Raw genomic sequence first — 19,971 nt, forward strand, 5'->3', positions numbered from 1 at the left:
TCATGTTTCTGGGAGAATGCAACTTACAGCTGGGAGGTCACGTCAACCTTGCTCCCCATCTCCCTGTGAAGTCACAAGTTGTCAAAGAAAAGTTAGTAACCTGCAGATACTTTGTGCCCACATTTCTTATTAGTGTTTAAAGTCCATGTGTTCATTTTTAATTCATACTTTTCTGTTGCCGTACCCCCAAAAACGGTATCAATGCAATCAGAGCCCTACATACCTGTTATGTTCTGGGCTAACAGCCCAGATGTGGCCGAGGCAGGCTGTAGCTGTGACTGCAGCTTCGGTCCAGCAATGTATTGTTATAATTCCTGGCGGTAACACATTTGGTTTCTGTATGGTGAAAAAGAGCTAGATGAAAACTACATGACACAGATATAGTAACTCATAATTCTTGTGAGGGAAAAACCAGCATGAACTGTGGAGGTTCTATAAAAGGAAAGTGCAATGTATTTTAAATTCTCAATAGCACTGACTACTCTTGTTCCGTCCCTCTGTGCTTTGTTGTGTCCTGTCATAAATAAACTCTACCAGATGCCTGGAACAATCCAAGACTCCAGCTTGCTTCTCTGAGAAGATTGCGGAATGGAGGAAGTCAGCTCGTGGTGGGGCTGGAGGTGTGGGACCAGCAGTATTTATCCCAAGGAGGCAGAGTAAAAACGCTCCGACACTCTCCATGTTATGTAAGGTCTTATGGCATGGGGGCGGAAGTAAGAAGCCGTAGATGGGGTGTGTACAAAACTTCGAATATCTTGACAACAGAAGAACGATGAAATAGCAGATCAATTAGCGCTACTGAAAACATGCATGGATGTTAAAGCGCTTCGTTACAGCGGGAAGGAAGCACATATAGAATGGAGAGAGCCCACAAAAATAGTCTGATGCTGTGCATGCTCGGAAGAAAACCATTATCTGGATGTGGACGTTAAGAGACCTGAGGCCAAGCGATTGTGGGAAATGGCGTGAGTTGATTGGGACTTTGAAATGTTAGATGGTGTTCCACTTTGACACTGGACCTCTCATCCTCATTTTGTTTCAAACCTACTATCCTCAGTGACATACGAGTTTTTTGGACTGGGGGAAACCAGAAGTACCTGGAAAAACCCACGCAAGCACAGGGAGAACATGCAGACTCCACGCAGAAAGGCCCCTGATGGGCTTCAAAACGCAGGGAACCTTCGGCTGTGGAGGCACAAAGTGCTAACCACTATCCACCCATGCGGCCCAGCTCATAAACCATTTATGAGTAATATGCTGATGAATAAGCTTTTGTTTGTTTTTGGCAAACTGTTTTCAAATAAGTTTGTTTTGGACCACGCTATAATTTGAACATATACTTTGCAATATATGCATATCCACTTTTAATGCTGATGAGCACCATGTTGATAAGGTCACAATGACATACATATTTAAAATTTTAGCAATATATTTGGACAAAAGTAAATAAACCACAAATGAAAGATTCTTGTACAGTTTTCAAGAAAATGTGAGACCGATTAAAAGATGAAACGGTTCAAGCAGGAGTCTGAAAGCTCAAAGTGTTTGGGATATGTTTCTGACCTTACCTGGAAGCCGAATGGGTCTCCAGGTCCAAGGCCTTCCTTCCTCAGCTTTCGGCTGTTCTTCGCAGAAGCGATCACTACGCTGCACACACGTCATCGTCGTCAGGGCCTCCAGCTGCAGCTGAACTGCCGGGTCGTCCAAAACGTGTCTGCAGATTAAAAGAGGTCAAGTGTTAGAGAGGCGGTTGGGACTTTAACACCAAGTGGACATTAAATAAACATTTTTCTGGCCCTTATCCAGAGTCCGGAAGTGTATGGCAGCAGGTTCACCAGGGTAGTCCAGATGTTCCCACAGCAGTATTTTTCCAGGTTCCCGGCCTGTCTGACGGGGGTCCCAAGGCGAATCCCCAAGCAGATTGCATGTAGTTCTTCGGGGTCTGCCTGGAGCCGCCTACTAGTTTGGAATGTGCCCAGAAGACCTCCAATGGTAAGTGCGCCAGGAAGCAATGCGCCAAACACCATCAATGTCCTTCAACATAAGCAGCAGCAGCTCGACTCTGAGCCCGCTAGAATTCCACAACCTCATCTCACGTTATGAGGAAACAGCATCTCGGCCTGTTTGAATCACAGTCCTCATTCTTAAGCCATTACGCAAATCTCATGACACAGGTGAGGACTGGATGGTAGATGAACTGGTTTTTGTTTTTGGCTTCTGGTTCGTGACCTACTTAAAAACGGTTCAGTAAACCCATTCACAGCAGCAACAGGTGAATTGATGGATAAACTCTATAAACATGCCTTATACTGTGTTAAGGGCGGTAAGCAAAATGTTTAATTCCTACCAATGTAGTTCCTGCAGCCTCCACATACGAAAGCCTCGGAATCAGTTTCCTCTCAACATGGCTGACTTCCCATGTGCGGTTTTTACGTCGTCGTCAGGGGAGTCAGCGGTCATGTTGCAGATCTCCAACCTTGGCTCTAGTTCCTCTTTGAAGTCCTCGAACGTGCATCTGGAGTCACAAAACCAATCATCTTCAAATTTAATATACATCATCAGTCAAGTCAGGTAGTCTTTTATTTGGCGTTCACCGGTGCACAGTAAACACATGGTAAGTGAAACAAACAGTGGTGCAACATAAGACCTCACTCGACTAAGACCACACACATTCCTAGATGGCTACTGACTATAACTCAAGCTCTGTAACAATAACAAGCCTCATAAAGTTGACGAGTAACAAATATAGTCCCACTTAAAGATGAACTGCGTATCAAGTAGTAATAACAAGACATTTCAATAGATGACACCGCTAGGCATACACAAACAGTAATTGACATATTTACAACAGTTTGTTTGGTTAGACAGCAGCTAGAACACTGTGTCCTGCCTAGGAATCCACTGGGAACAGTTAGTTAGACAGCAGAACAGGATCAGGAGTGGGCACAGTATTAAAAACACAAATAAGATAAAAAAAAGAGCTGAATGAAAGAGAGTTCAGTTGTGTCAATGGTCAGAGTGGCAAGCAAAATAAATTGGAATTGTGTTTATTAGGTCATATTGGCAAAATGCATTTTGAAAACCAAGACAACTTCACTGTGGGTTTAGATTTGGCTGGAAAGTAATTAGAGACAAAAGCTAAGCAGCCAGTCTCAGTCTAAGGGCCCATCACTGTTCCAACAGGACTGATATTTATTAGTGAGGAGAAACTGACGCTGAAAAATGTTAAGCAGCAAATGTCGCCATTATGATGGCTTTGTCTTCCACTGTGTCTTGTGCAATGAAAGGTTTTGTTGCTTTTAAGTGTTTTATTTACCCTTATTTGTCTGATTTATTCCAGGACCCGCCAAAAACAAAACACACAATCGCAAAGTATACAAATGGAAGCTTAATCTGTAAAATCCAAAAAGAAGAGTTGGACTCAAACCAGAATGTCACCGTCGTCTGTTTAATCTGCTGGAGGAGAATCTGTTCAGGATTTGTCGATGTAGTTTTCCACTCTCTGGGCTGAGACAGAAATAACACGTTGTTAGGAGGAGTGAAATTAAAATACATACAAGTACAAGTGAGACCAAACTGCGTAGAACAGCAATTATGAGACGTTTTTTCGTGGTCTCTCTCAGTCTGCTGTCGCACATAAAGGAGACAGAATGTTCCAAACTAAACTATGTTTTTAACTTGGTTCTTATGTCTTCTTTCACATCCAGGGGCCATTCCACGCAACCGCCCCCCAAGGGGTTTCTGATTCGGAAAGCTGGACCGTCTGACTCCATAATTCACTGGGGAAATCAGAGAAAATGAATTTCTTTTTTGGATTTATTTCTATCATCCTGAAATATGGCTCTGTTGCACTGCTTTCAGAGTAACTCATTTAAGATGTTTGTACTTCATTTTCATTTCAGGGCTTCTCTTCAGAGGCTCAGGTCCAAGATAAACCAGAAACATCAGGTTGGAAGATGAACAGGAAAACCACACCGTCATCTGGCACCGCCTCCATGCCATGTGATGGAGTATGCATGTCCCTTCACCAGGCACGTGGTCCGATCTTGGGCTTCAGACTATCTGCAGAGCTGGTGATCTGGAGAAAACCAGAAAAAGCGTTTGAGCTGGGCTGACTACCATATGAGGAGTGAAAGACCAAAAACAATAATTAAACCATGTATGTTCTAACTTAAGATTGTTTCCTTTTGGGTTTAGGTCGTATTAACAATCACATAGAGCATCCCATCATGGAGCCTCTGTCCAGGGCCTTCTCATGATGTGAGAACAGGTTTCCTGGAGCGTTCTTGTGCTGGTCTCGTACATTTCCCCACACAACCCGCCAGGTAAATCCTCCATGGCCTGCCATGTGTCTGCCACCGCCCTTCAGCGCCTCGTACTGGCCGTTAGTCTACAACACACAGGACAACGTGTCACGGTAGTGTACACAGAAAGCAAAAGCCAACGTTAACCGTTTTAAGAGTGTTTTTTTCTGCTTAGGAGAGAATCCCTGATCCTTTTTGTGACCTCTGATCCATCCCGGTAGACCCCCTGCATCACACAACACAGAAACCCTCGAGGCGGAGAGCTCAGGACAAAAATAAAAGCGTGGAATGTTCTTACTTGGCGTAGGCCTTCTCCATCAGGGCGCTCCAGAACTCTGGTAGGAATGCAGATGAAGCAATGATGAGTTTGTTCTCACCCGTTTGCAGCCTGTCCCATTCCACCCAACCACCTCCAGCCATACTGTTGTGCTGCCAAACTGAGAACAGAGAACGTGGTCACAAAACACAACAACAAAGTCCCAACCGAAGCCAGGCGTCGACACCGGAGAAGTCTGCACAGCCCCCACTGTTTGAGAGGAAGAACCATGTGTGCCGGTCAGGGCGTGGCTCCTGCGGTTGTCTTAATAGTCTTTGGATAACAAGGGAGGTCTTCGGACAGACCGACAAGCTTGAACCAGGTTCTGGATGTGGGATTTGGACTCAGAACACACACACATAGAAAACCTGTGTCTTTTAAAAGGATGTTTTGTAACCACGACAATAGTTTGTCAGCGAACTTGCTGATACAGATGCTGTAGTTATTCCTCTCTGTGTCGGCCTTCCTGCACAGAGACGTGAAGGCAAAGTAAACAGAAGTAAAAGATCGAAGAGAAGACTGTAAAAGAAAAAAACCAAACGCTCTGGCTCGTAACCTGGAATGAAAGATGCCAGCGTTCGTTGGTGGTCAAACTCCCTGTCATGGGGAGTGACACAACTCGGCCATGGTTTCACGGCTTGAGCGGTCAGGGATGCGATGCTGCCAGGAGCCAAGCATCCCCTTGGTGACAAAACAGGTGCATCTGGTAATGAGGTAAGACGTTTGTGGCACGAGCAAGAAGAGTGAGAAAATGATGTCAGGAAGTTAGGTAGAGAATCCATGAGAACTTAGCGTACCAACCGAAAGTCGGTGTACCTTGACAAATGTCGTTCCCTGTCTGCGCCGCGACGACGTAAACTTCGGGGTCGCTGGCAGATCTCCTGTGGGAGAGGAAGAGGAACAGGTTTGGATTATTAAAAAATGACTGAGTGAGCCCATGGACTGGTGGCCAAACACAGTTGAAGGTGACCATGCCTTTAAATAGCGTTGGGGGGGTGTTCACAAATTCCAGCCATAGTGAATCAACCTGAAATCTCAGTCACTGGAGCCAAACTACAACAGAGCAGCTGAAACACACAACTCAAAAGAAACGACGCCAAGGGAGAAATGGGACTAATCAACCAGTGGATGCTGGTGGTTTTCTAGTTTACTCAACCAGGTCGTGCTGCAGGGTGCAGTATGTTACAGGTAAGCCGCGGAAACCAGACTAAGATAACAAAGCCAAGCAAAAACATCAGCAGTATAAGATGTCGTCTCAAAAAATAAAATCATCCAGGAGGAACAACTTATCGCTAAACTGAATCAGCTAAAATCCAACCAAGACAAAAACTCTTGGTGTGATTTTGCTAGTGCTCTGCCGACTGGTGGTAAAGTTTGACAGACAGAAGAAAACGGCTGCCCCCTGCTCTTGGTTCTATTACACACTGTTGACTTCGTAAACTGGTTTTTGGCAGCTAACACAACTGAATAAAACTGAAAATTTTTTTGTTTGTGCTAAAAAAAACCAACTTGAAATAAAACTATCACATCACACCCGTCACAGGGTTATTTACTGATACCTGTCCATGAACGCTCCAGGCACTCCTCAGGTCAGTGCCACAACAGTTTGATGACGAGCATCTTGTTGTTTTCATGTCATATCAGGTTTGTACTGAACCAGAGGTTTGGACTTTTTAACAGTCAGTAGTCAGAGTGAACGTGACCATTTCACCTGAACACAATATAAAAGCACACACACAGTGTTTGAACAACAACACACCAAGCAAACACGTTGACCCCATTAGATGGAGCAAGGCCAGCTAGAAAAAACCACAGGACTCATATATTTAAATGTTTTTTAAATATCAATATTTAAAGAGAAAAGTTAAGTTAGAAAAAATAAGAAAAAGTAATCAATTTTAAGGAAAAGAAGCATCAGCTGTGAGAGTTAAAGAAAGATTTTCAGAGCGGGACCCCAAAGGACTCTCAATCACTTCAGTACTCTTCAAAAGGGTTTAAAGTGAAGGCAGGTGTGAAACATCTGGACCAACTATCTGGACACTTTTTCTTTTCTAATCTATTCACTTCTAATTCTTTATCTCTTTCACTTTTCTAGACTTTTCTTTCTACTCCTTTCCTAGCACACGCTGTCGTTCTTTCTTCAAGCTTCTTCTCAATCTGGGTCGCCAAACCCACCACCTGAAACGAGAAAACAAAAAAAAAAAAAATCCAAATCTAAACGTGCCTACGTACCTTAAAGAGAAGGAACCTTAGGAGGCCTCTTTCCCTTCCATTCGAAACTTGACAGGAACAACGCTCAACTGGAAAAAAAAAAACATGAGGAGTCTCTTCTGGCCGAAAGTCCTGGATCCCCTGCAAACAAGTACCACAAACAGGACCCCATTCGGCAGACATTCCCCTCAGCTTGTTCAAACAAACGACTTCCCCATCTGAATGCGTGTCTCGGCTGGATCGGCCTGACTGGGAGAGGCATATCTAATCTCGGCTTGTTTGGGGAAGAAGAATCAGAAGGAGGCCGTGAGGAGGGAGGTGAAGTGTGATGCCCCGGGAGCTGCTGCTGTGTTGTCCCTGATGACACAGACGAACCTGATCAGGTCGTTAGGTTGGCTGAAACGTACACCACCCTCCAGACAGAAACTGAAACGTACTGGTTTATTATCCTCCTGGTGGCGGTGAACCTCGCCCTGCAACCTCTCCTCTATCCGCTCTTCCCCCTTAATCGTCTCCTCTTTAATCGCTCTCTCGTTGGGGCTCGGGCTTCATTCGCACAGTTCAGCAACATATAGATTAAATAGCTAGAAGTGTCATTTAATTCAGTATCTGGCCGAAAGGACCACAGAGTGGTCGTCGTTTTAAATGGGAACACATAAATCGATATCTGTGCTCGCAGTGTGTGGTAACCACAAACAACTTGTCCCCCAATTATCGAAGAATTAATTTAGAGCGTATCATTCCTGCCCAGTTCCATGCAGCGATTTCTTGCCTCCGCAGGGAGATAACGTTTAAATGCAGTAATTTCCTTTTTGTTGTTTCTTTTTACTCTGGTTTTGTTGACTTTTAATCTAATCAGAGCAGTAACGAGGACCAAGTTTTAATTACAGGAAGACTATGTTTATACACATCATAAAACAGTCTACATGACCTCTCATCGGGTGAACCGTTTCACACTGGAAACGACGTTCAACTACAGTCAACTTTCCAATCTGAACCCTAAGGCAGAAATCCTTCTGGTCTAAAGAGAACACAGTCTGAACACTTGGACATATTGTTAGCAAGCGTGTGCACTTTCCTGGTTTGTAACCACAGATTGTCAAAGGAGCTTTATCACAAGCAGGGACTACTGAACGTGAGGACAGGGTCCTGAAAGCCCTTTCTGCACTACAAAATCTTTGATTCTGGCACCTGAATGATTAGGAGAGCTGAGCCCAGCAGCTTAGGGAGAACGAGGTATTTAAGTAAAGTTTATGTGAATGTAATTACAACAAAATCTGGACAAAAGAAAATGAATCAGATATTTAATGTACCTGGGAGACGTATGTGATGTAGTGGTTTCGGTCTTTGGGATGCAAGATGGCTCGCTTTCCTCCCACATCCAAAACAAGCAGGCCTGGGTCACATTACACACAGGTGTCAATAGTTTTCAGCCTTTGGGGTGTCACTCAGGGACCCTCAGGCCACGCCGGCAGGTTGGAGGCGTCCTCCACCGCCCAAACTCGCCTGCCCACCAAATCCTGGACGGGGACGACACAAAACCAAGCAAAAGACGGACTTTTTTCATGATAACTAAACTCAAAGGACAAAACAAAAAAGGAGCTGATGAAACAAATTAGTTCAAATATATTCTGTTATTTAGTTTTTGTCTTAGATTACAACAGGTTTACTGATGTGTGTGTGGTGTTGTGTGTTGTGTGTGTCAATACCTCCTGCACACAGTTTTCAATCAACACAGATTTCATACTGATCATTATGCATAAAGATTTGTCTATGTTACACAGGCTTATATAACATAAAATTAAAAGTACCAGTCCCTCAAAACTGGACTAGTACGCACAGTACTTGAGTAGATGTGTTGTGTAGTCAAAGTTTCTCCACAAAGACAAAAGTTTTATTCCAAATTTATTTCCATTCGTGCAGAGAGTAGAGAAAATAAAACAATCCTTTGTCCAAAAGAATGAGTCAGTAACATTCAAAGTTTAACCCCCCACCCCCATCACAAAACCTTCCTTCGGTGTCTCACATTTCTTGCTCCAAAATAATATTTAAAGTGAATAGATGACACATAAAACAAGAGAAAGAAAAAGCGTGCACATGTCATTATGGCCTGAATATTCAACCCCCTGAACTAAAACATCGTCCGCTGTGTTTTGCTCTGTTGGTGTCTTCTGTTTGATTTCAGCTTCCCCTCAGACATTCATGGACAACATCAGGAACTGTGCAGGGAAGAGAAGACAAGGAGCAGCTAAATCAACCTAAAGTCAAATCACTGACACGCTGCAGACGTGCTGTTGTGCAGCTCAGCTCCACAGTCACTATCATTTGTCCAAAATCACATTCTCACCAGCACCACACAGGCACATGTCTTTGCATTTGCAACTCTTCATAGACTCTGACTCAGTGCAGAAAGGTTGTTTTTCCAGGAGCACGAGAGAGGTAACAAGACTAGTTCATCAAATCCACATTGATTTTAGTTTGTTTTAAAGCAACTTGGTTCAATCTATGGATTTCAACCATTGCAGCAATCTCTGACTCTTCTATTTGTTTTCTGTTGGATAATCTTTGCAAACATTCCACCACAAACACATGGACCTGGATAAATTCCACCCATCTGGCACGCCAGGTATAGTAAAACAAACACTTCAGAATTGTTTGCAGAGATTAAAGTTGCTCAGGTGTGGTGTAAAAGTGGTTTTACCTCATGTTCATCCTCACACGGCCCCTCTTGAATTTGTCCAGAGCCTGGAAAGTTCCTGGATAAGACAGAGTTTCAGTCAACACAAAGTTCCACCAAACATAGAGGAGGCTTTTTTTTAACTTTGCTCTACGTACTGAACATGTTCTCCAGGCGGACGATGCAGGTGAGGTAGTCATCAAAGTCTATTTCGTAGTTTTGGTCAGCAAACCTCAAGCCGATCAGCTGCAGGAGCTGGTTGTTGAGACGCATGCCTGCAGGAAAACAACGCAGCAGCAACACTCAAGATTTACATCATTCCCCAAAACAGTTTATTTCTACAGGCTGCAACGCTGTTGCTGCAGCTGCTACTATCAGCCCTTACAGTATAACTTTCACTACCACTCATAGAACATCGGCACAAAGAAAATATAATGCATTTACTAACACATTTGTATATGGGAATGGAGTACACAGTATTTCACAGAATATATTACAGATGGAGTACAATAGTACATAGTATAGTACAATATTTAGTATAATATACTGATTCTCTTTGAGAAATGTGTCATTTGACCTATTACAGTCTTTTACCGCTGCTTTCAACACATCTCATGGTCTTTGTTAGTGGAAAGCATTTCCTCATTTGTCATAAAGACTCAGCAGAGTAAGCTCCATCCACTAAGGAAGACTGGGAGAGGTCACAAATCTTTATGTTTAATTACGTCTTCATGTATGACCAACACACGTCTTTGTTCAAATGCTGTAAACAGTCTTCTAAGAAATGTCTGCCCACAGATACAAAGTGACAGATGCAGATGAGACGAAAGTATTAAAGTAAACGTGTTAACAGTGGACTCTCACCTGCAGCACTGAGCACACTGCGAAGCTCGTAGGACGACATCTTCCCTGATCGGTCGGTGTCAAAGGACAGGAAGAGCATCTGCAACAACACAGGTTCATTTTTAACAACCTGAACCGCAAAGAGCCGCCTGAGCTGAGTTACACAGAAAAATCATCACTCACGATCCACTTCTTCATCTTCTCCCAGAAGACCTTAAACTCTGGAACTCCAGCTTCCCTGTGTTGTCCACCTGGTTTCTACTGTCAAGGAAAAAGCTTCAAATAAAATTATGCTTTTTCAGAGCCTTAAACCCAACGTGTGCTTTAATGACAGGGTTTGTTTTAAATTGAACTACATAAACAACTAAAAACACTTGTGATGCATCCATTGTCAGTTCGTTAGCACAGACAGCTAAAACAAAGTCAGTCTAATCCAACAGTCCTACATTAACTCCTCCTAATGAATATTATAATGTTCTGTTAGAGTGTTAATTCAATCAAATGACTCAAAACTGCTGAAAAGGTGTGCAAAATGACTAAATAATGCACAGGAGGCAGAAAAATTCTACAACAGACAAACGACAAGCAGTAATTTCTCTGTTTAACTACAGAAGGTTTCATGATATCCAGAGACAACTGAAGAGTGAACCTAAAGTGCTCATGTCATCAGGTAAATGTATCTGTGATCTGTATAATCTACATATTAATAATACGTCATTAGAGCCCAGAGGAACATGCTAAAGAATAAACAAAAGTGGTCCAAGAGATAACCCTTGTGGAACTCCATACGTGATCAAAACAAGATGAAAAATTACCACATTGATCCAAAATCTATAAGGAGGCATATAAATAACACAGACTGACTAGCAAAATGTGCTGAATGATCATAAAGAGATGTAAAATGACCACAAAGCAATGACAAATAGATGCAAAACACCCGTAAAGACTCACAAAGACAAACAAAATAGGTGACTGTTTGTTATTTTATGTCTCTTTGAGTCTGGGGCTTTAAAATGCATAGTTCTAAGTCTGACACAGGGGTTCCTAATAAACCGACTGGGTCCGACACAGGGGTTCCTATTAAACCGGAAATTGAGTCAAGCGGCTGAAAGGATACGTCCATGAGGTTGATGATACTGTGGCAGGTGCTGAGACTCAGACCTTCAAATTTGATCTCCTTTCCTGATAATAAATGGTTAAAACATCAAGCAGTAGAATTACTACATACAACAACACTGCATGGACACTCAGTTACAACACTGTAGATAAGAGAGGAAAAACTATATTGTGCAATAGATTACAGATGCCATAAGCTGTATTTTGGAACCAAATATCAATTTGATGGATGCTTAATTTTTTCTTCTGCATGAAGTTGGAAGTTTTTGTATAGAAGTAAATCAGCTTTTCTGTTTTGTTTTTCATTTATTTTACATCCTTGGTAAACACCAAAAAGCACAGAAGATAAAGAAAAGCCAAAGTTATTGATGCATTAACTGATCTAAGAACAATGAAAACATGATTTGTTGTAATTCATTTTAAAAGATTCACACATTTAATCCTGTTGACTACCAGGGTTATTCTTTGTAATATTTCACTCTTTATAATTATCCATCCTTGATTTAATGCCACATTAATAGTGTTAGAACAGCTGAGGTGTTATGTTTACATCTGATCATCACATTAGGTTATGCCTGACGCAATGCCAATTGTATTTCTGAATATGTAAGACCATATACTAGAGGACTGGAAACCTCTACAGTAAATTTTACACTAAAAGCCAGTGGGTAAGATTTGGGGGATAGCTGCTGTTTGTCTGATATCAGAGCTCAGTGGAAGACACTAAGGATTAAACAGAAGAGGTACAAGAAAGGATCCCTGTGGAACTCCATACATGTCAAAATTACAAGTTGATGTTCATTTTTGATACAGCATCTGCAAAACGGTTTTAGACAAAGACATTTCACAACAATTAAACTAAAAACAGAGAAAAAAGGAATGGAACAAAACTTACGTCGGCTGAGGACGCCATTCAGCATCTGCTGAAGCTCATTGACAGAGATGGCCTCATCCTGTAGACACGGCAACATTTACATTCAGAAATATTCATGGAAAATACAGTAATTACATAATAATGGTCATTTTCACACATGAGCTTTTCGACATTAGGTTAACAAGACAGTGTCTGAGCAGATAAAACTCCTGAAGCCCAGGTGGTACATACTGTCTAACACTGGACTGATAGTATTAAACAGCTGTTTTCTTACATCACCAGCCAGCTGATCGAATAGTCTCCTCAGGCCTTTCTCCTCACTGGACTCCTCCTCTGGAGCGCTGGGCATGGGCGGCTGGTGGAGACAACACAGCATGAGTACAAGCAGACCGGACTGGTTGATCAGCTGAATGGGTGATTGATTGTCAATGTCTGGGAGATCAACTTACAGCTGGGAGGTCAGCGTCAACCTTGCTCCCATCTCCCTGTGATATCACAAGTTGTCAAAGAAAAGTTAGTAACTGCAGATACTTTGTGCCCACATTTCTTATTTTTTAAAGTCATGTTTCATTTTTAATTCATTACTTTATTCTGTGTTACCCCAAAAACTGTATCATGCAGTCAGAGCCCTACACTGTTTCTGGGCTACAGCCAGATGTTGCCGAGGCAGGCTGTAGCTGTGACTGCAGCTTCGGTCATGCATGTGATTGTTATAATTCCTGGCTGTAACCACATTTGTTTCTGATGGTGAAAAAGAGCTAGATAGAACTACATGACACAAATATAGTAACTCAGAATTCATTGTGAGGGAAAATACCCAGCATGAAACTGTGGAGGTTCTATAAAGGTGCATTATTTTAAATTCCTCAAATAGCACTGACTCTTTGTTTCCCCATCTGTGCTTTGTTGTTCCATGTCATAAACTCTACCAGATGCCTGAACACTCACAGAGCTCCAGCTTTCTCTCTGAGAAGATTCGGATGAGGAAGTCAGCTTCGTGGTGGGGCTGGAAGGGGTTGGGACAGCAGGTATTTCCCAGGAGGCAGAGTAAAACGCTCCGACACCTCTCGCATGTTAATGTAGGTCTTGCTGCGAGCCGTAGATGGGTTGTAACGGAAGAAATCCTTCCCGAGATGATCTTCTTCTTCTGGAGCCTGAACAGACAGAAACGGAGAGAAAAGCAGATCAAATTAGCTGATTCTAACTGAAAGAAAACATGATTATTACATGTCAGCACACATATGAGGCAAAGTGATTAGTGAAAGCAGGGTGTGGAGTTTGTGAACTTATGAAATGTAGATGGTGAAATTTCTATTTCCACTGGACCTCTCATCCTCATTTGTTTCAAACTCTACTACTCCATCTGACATACATGTTTTTGGACTGTGGGAGGAACCAGAGTACCTGGAGAAAACCCACGCAAGCACAGGGAGAACATGCAGACTCCACGCAGAAAGGCCCCTGATGGGCTTCAAACCAGGAACCTTCTGGCTGTGAGGCACCAATGCTAACCACTAATCCACCATGCTGCCCAGCTTCATAAACCATTTATGATAATATGCTGATGAATAAGTTTGTTTTTGCAAACTGTTTCAAATAAAGTTTTTTTGGACCCACTGCTATAATTTGAACATACTTGCATATATGCAATATCCACTTTTATGCTGATGACACCATGTTGTATGTCACAATGACATACATATTTAAAATATGCATATATTTGGCACAAAAGTATAATAACACCAAGTGCAAAATAAAGATTCTTGTACAGTTTCAGAAAAGTGTGAGACGATTAAAAGATAAACGGTTCAAGCAGGAGTCTGAAGCTCAAATGTGTTTGGATATTTTCTGACCTTATACACTGCGAAGCCAATGGTCTCCAGGTCCAGGCCTTCCTTCCTCAGCTTTCGTCTGTTCTTCTGCATGAGAGCGATCACTACGCTGCACACATCGTCATCGTCGTCAGTGTCCTCCAGCTGCAGCTTGAACTGCGGGTTCGTCCAAAACGTGTCTGCAGATTAAAGAGGTATAGTGTTAGAGAGCGGTTTGGGATTTAAACACCAAGTGAAATAAAATAAACATTTTTCTGCCCCTTATCCAGAGTCAGGATGTGATGGCAGCAGGTTCACCAGGGTAGTCCAGATGTTCCCACAGCAGTGTTTTCCAGGTTCCCCTATCCTACTGGGGGTCCTCAAGGCATCCCCAAGCCAGATGCAATGTGTTCTGGGTCTGCCCTGGAGCCTCCTACTAGTTGGATGTGCCCAGAAGACCTCCAATGGTAAGTGCCCAGGAAGCAAATGGCCAAACCACCTCAAATTTCCTTTCAACATGAAGCAGCAGCAGCTCTACTCTGAGCCCTCTAGAAGTCCAAACGTCTCACCGTATGAAGGAAACTCATCTTGGCTGTTTGAATGCACAGTCTCATTCTTTCAGCCATTACGCAAATCTCATGAACACAGGTGAGGACTGGATGTAGATGAACTGGTTTTTGTTTTGTCTTCTGGTTCAGTTACCTCTTAAAATACTGTCAGTAAACCCATTCAGCAGTACAGGTGAATTTATGGATAAACTCTATAAACATGCCTTATAGTGTGTTGAGCGGTAAGCAAAATGTTTATTCCTACCAATGTAGTTCCTGCAGCCTCCAGCAGTCGAGCCTCGGATCCAGTTTCCCTCAAACATGCTGACTTCCCAGTGATGCTTTACGTCGTCGGTCAGGGAGTCAGCGGTCATGTTGCAGATCTCCACCTTGTCATAGTTCCTCTTGAAGTCCTCGAACTGCATCCTGGAGTCACAAAAACCATCATCTTCAAATTTAATACCATCATCATGTCAAGTCAGGTAGTTTTTATTTGGCGTTTCAGCCGTGCACAGTAAACACAGTGTATAGTGAAACAAAACAGGTGGTGCAACATAAAGACACTCACTCAGTACTGAAGAACACACACATCTAATAGATGACTGATAATTAACTCAAAGCTCTGTAACAATAAAAAGCCTCAGAAAGTGGACGAGTACATATAGTCCACTAAAGATGAACTGCGTATCATGTAGTAATACAAGACATTTCTAATAGATGACACGCTGCATAACACAGAACAGTAATTGACATATTTACACAGTTTGTTTGGTTAGACAGCAGCTAGAACACTGTTCTGCCTAAGGATCCACTGGGACAGTTATTAGACAGCAGAACAGTCAGGAGTGGGCACAGTTAAAAACACAAATAAGATAAAAAAGAAGCTGAATGAAAGAGAGTTCAGTTTTGTCAATGTCAGAGGGCAACAAAATAAATTTGAATTGTGTTTATTAGGTCATATTGGCAAAATGCATTTTGCAAACTCAGACAATTCACAGTGTTCTGTAGATTTGGCAAAGTAAATTATGACAAAACAGCTAGCAGCCAGTCTTCAGTCTAAGGCCCATCACTGTTCCCAACAGGACTGATATTTATTAGTGAGAGAAACTGACGGCTAAAAAATGTTAAGCACAAAAGTCCTTATGGCTTTTTCTCCATCTGTGTCTTTGCATGAAAGGTTTGTGCATTTTATTTTTTATTTACCCTTATTTGTCTTATTTATTCCAGGACCTCCAAAACAAACACACAATCGCAAAGTTAAATGAACTTAATCTTTAAATCCAAAGAAATGGACTCACCAGAATTCACCGTCGTCTGTTGAATTCTGCTGGAGGCGAATCTGTTCAGCTTTGTCGATGTAGTTCCACTCTCTGGAGCTGAGACAGAAAATACGACTGTTTGTTAGGAGAGAAATTAAAATACATACAAGTACAGTGAGACACAAACTGCTAGAACATATTATAGAGACGTTTATTTCGTGTGTCTCTCTCAGTCCTGCTGTCTCACATAAAGGAGCATAATGTCCAACATAAACTATGTTTTTTGAACATTGGTCTTCATTCTTACTTGTCACTCCAGGGGCCATTCCACTCAACCTGCCCCCAGGGGTTTCTGATTCGGATCAGCTGGACCGTCTGACCCCTATAATTCACCTGGGAATCAGAGAAAATTGAATTTCTTTGTTATTTATTCTATCATCCTGAAATATGGCTCTGTTTCACTGCTTTAGTATGTAACTCATTTATGTTTTACTTCATTTTCATTTCAGGGCTTCTCTTCAGGAGCCTTCAGGTCCAAGATGAAACACAGAAGACATCAGTTGAAGATAAACAAAACCACAACCCTTCAGAGTCTCACCTCCTCCATGCCTGTGATGGAGTATGCATGTCCCTTCACCAGGCCGGTGGTCGTCTTGGCTTCAGACTCTGCAGAGCTGGTGATCTGGAGAAAACCAGAAAAGCGTTTGAGCTGGGCTGACGTACCATATGAGGAGTGAAAGACAAAAACAATAATTAAACATTATGTTCTAACTAAGATTGTTTTCTTTGGGGTTAGGTCTTTACATCAATAGAGCATCCCATCATGGAGCCTCTGTCCAGGGCCTTCTTCATGATGGAGAACAGGTTCCCTGGAGCGTTCTTGGTCTCGTACATTTCCCCCACACCGCCAGTGAAATCCTCCATGGCCTCCATTGTGCTGCCGCCCTTCAGCGCCTCGTAGCTGCCGTTTAGTCTACAACACACAGGACAACGTGTCACTGTAGTTAACACAGAAAGCAAAGCCAACGTTAACGTTTTAAGGTGTTTTTTCTGCTTAAGGAGTGAATCCTGATCCTTTTGGTGACCTCCTGATCCTCCCTGTAGCACCTCAGATCAACACACAGAGAACCCTCGGAGGTCCGGAGAGCTCAGGACAAAAATAAAGCAGTGGAAGTGTTCTTACTTGGCGTAGGCCTTCTCCATCAGGGCGCTCCAGAACTCGTTGTAGGATGCAGAGTGAAGCATGATGAGTTTGTTTCTCACCGTTGGCAGCCTGTCATCCACCACCACCTCCAGCCATCTGTTGTGCTGCCAGAACTGAGGAAACGGAGAACGTGTCACAAAAAACACAACACAAGTCCAGACCTAAGCCAGGCGTCGACACCCAGGAAGCGAGACGAGTCTGCACAGCCCCCACTGTTGGAGAGGAAGAACCATGTGTGCCAGGTCAGTGGCGTGGCTCCCTGCTGTGTCTTTAATAGTCTTTGGATAACAATGGAGGTCTTCGGACAGACCGACAAGCTGAACCAGGTTCTGGATGGGATTTGGACTCAGTAACACACACACATAGAATCACCTGTGTCTTTTAAAGGATTTTTAACCACCGACTATGTTTCAGCGACTTGCTGATACAGATGCTGTAGTTATTCTCTCTGTCTGTCCTTCCTCACAGAGACTGAAGAGTCAGGAAAAGCTAAAAAAGATCAGAGTCAGAGAAGCTTAAGAAAACAAACCAACGCTGCTCGTACCTGGAAGTGAAAGATGCCAGCGTATCTGTGGTCAAACTCCTGGTCTGGAGGCACAACTCGGGCCATGGTTTCAGGCTTGAGGGTCAGGGATGCGATGGCTGCCAGGAGCCAGCAGTCCCCTGTGGTGACAAACAGGTGCATCATGGGTAAATGAGTAAGATTTGTGCACAGGAAGAGTCAAAATGATTCTTGCAGAGATCACTTGCGGACCAACCGAGCTGTCCTTGACAAATGTCTGTCCTGTCTGCGCCGCCGACGATAAACTTCGGGTCGCTGCAGATCTCCTGTGGGAGAGAAGAGGAACAGGTTGGATTTTTAAAAAATGACAGGTGAGACCTGACACTGGTGCCTAAACAACAGGTGAAGGTGACACATGCCTTTAATAGGTGTGTTCACATTCCAGCCATATTAATCAACCTGAAATCTCAGTCACTGGAGCTCAAAAACTACAACAGAGGCAGCTGAAACATCCACTCAGAAGAAACGCCCAAGGGAGAAATGTGGACTAATCACAACCAGTGTGATGCTGGTGGGTTTTCTAGTTTACTCAAACCAGGTCGGTGCTGCAGGTGCAGTATGTTAACAGGTAGAGCTGCTGAAACCAGATAATTAACAGGCAAAAACATCACATATAAGATTTCTCAAAAAATAAAATCATCCAGGAACAACTTCATCTAAAGCTGATCAGCTAAAATCCAACCAGACCAAAACTCTGGGTGTGATTTGCGAGTCGCTGCCGACTGTGGTAAAGTTTGCACAGACAGAAGAAACTGCCCCTGCTCTTGGTTCTATTTACACTGTTTCCTTGTAGAACTGGTTTTGCAGCTACAGCTGAATAAATACTAAATTTTTTTGTTTGTGCTAAAACCAACTTGAAATAAAACTATCACATCGGTTATTACTGATTCTCTGTCCATGAACGCTGCCAGGACTCACTCAGGTCAGTGCCACAAACAGGTTTGATGACGCCAGCTTGTTGGTTTTCATTCATTCAGGTTTGTACTGAACCAGAGGTTTGACTTTTTAAAGCCAGTCAGAGTGAACGTGACCAGTTTCACCACAATATAAAAGCACACGTTGACCCATTAGATGAGCAGTCCAGCTAGAAACCACAGGACGTCATTTATTTAATGTTTTAAATATCAATTTAAGGCATCAGCTGTGAGAGTTAAGAGATTTCAGGACCTCTTCAGGGTTTAAGTGGAGGCAGGTTGAAACATCTGGACACTTTCTAGCACAGCTTCTTCAATCTGGGTCAGCCAAACCACCTGAAACTAGAAATCCTAAATCTAAAACGTGCCTACGTACCTTAGGCCTCTTCCATTCAACATTGACAGGAACACTCTCACTGAAAAACAGTGAGGAGTCTCTGGCAGGAAAGTCTGGATCCTCAAACAGGACCCCATTCTGCAGACATTCCCTCCTCAGCTGTTCAAACGACTTCCCATCTGACTGCGTGATCTCGGCCTGGATCGGGCTGGACTGGAGAGGCATCTTCTTCTTGGGGAAGAAGAAGCAGAAGGAGCCGTGAGGTGAAGTGTGATGCCCTGAGCTGCCTGCTGTGTGTCTGATGCAAAGACGAGCCTGTCAGGTCGGTAGGGCTGAAACGTACACACCCTCCAGACAGAAACTGGTTTATCCTCCTGTGGCGGTGAACCTCGCCCCTGCAGACTCTCCTCTTATCGCTCTCTCTTTGGGCTCGGCTTCATTCCTCACAGTTCAGCAACATATAGATTAAATAGCTAGAAGTGTCATTTAATTCAGTATCTGGCCTAAAGGACCACATAGTGTCGTCGTTTTAAATGGGAACACATAAATCGTATCTGTGCTCAGTGTGTGGTGAACCACAAACCACTTGTCCCCAATTATCTGAGAATTAATTTAGAGCGTATCAATTCCTGCCAGTCCATGCAGCGATTTCTTGCCTGCCTCAGGTAGATAACGTTTAATGCAGTAATTTCCTTTTGTTGGTTTCTCTGTTTTGTTGACTTTAATCTAATCAGAGCAGTAACTAGGACCAGTTTTACCATGGAAGACTAATGTTTACACATCATAAAAACAGTCTACATGACCTCTCATCGGGTGAACCGTTCACCTGGAAACTACAGTTCACTACATTCAACTTGTCCAATCTGAACCCTAAGGCAGAAATCCTTCTGGTCTAAAGAGAACACAGTCTGAGACACTTGGACATATTGTTAGAGCTTGTGCACTTTCCTGGTTTTTACCACCAGCTGTCAAAGGAGCTTATGGTATGTAATGGA

The 19,971-nt window shown here is 43.0% G+C and overlaps 1 pseudogene; it reads right to left on the reverse strand.

Moving 5' to 3' along the window:
* Nucleotides 1-4,598: 4,598 nt before the first annotated feature.
* On the reverse strand, nucleotides 4,599-19,686 carry LOC113132365 (calpain-9-like; annotated as a pseudogene).
* Between the last annotated feature and the right edge of the window lie 285 nt (nucleotides 19,687-19,971).

This window comes from Mastacembelus armatus, unplaced genomic scaffold, assembly GCF_900324485.2.
Source record: "Mastacembelus armatus unplaced genomic scaffold, fMasArm1.2, whole genome shotgun sequence".
Classification (NCBI taxonomy): Eukaryota; Metazoa; Chordata; class Actinopteri; order Synbranchiformes; family Mastacembelidae; genus Mastacembelus; species Mastacembelus armatus.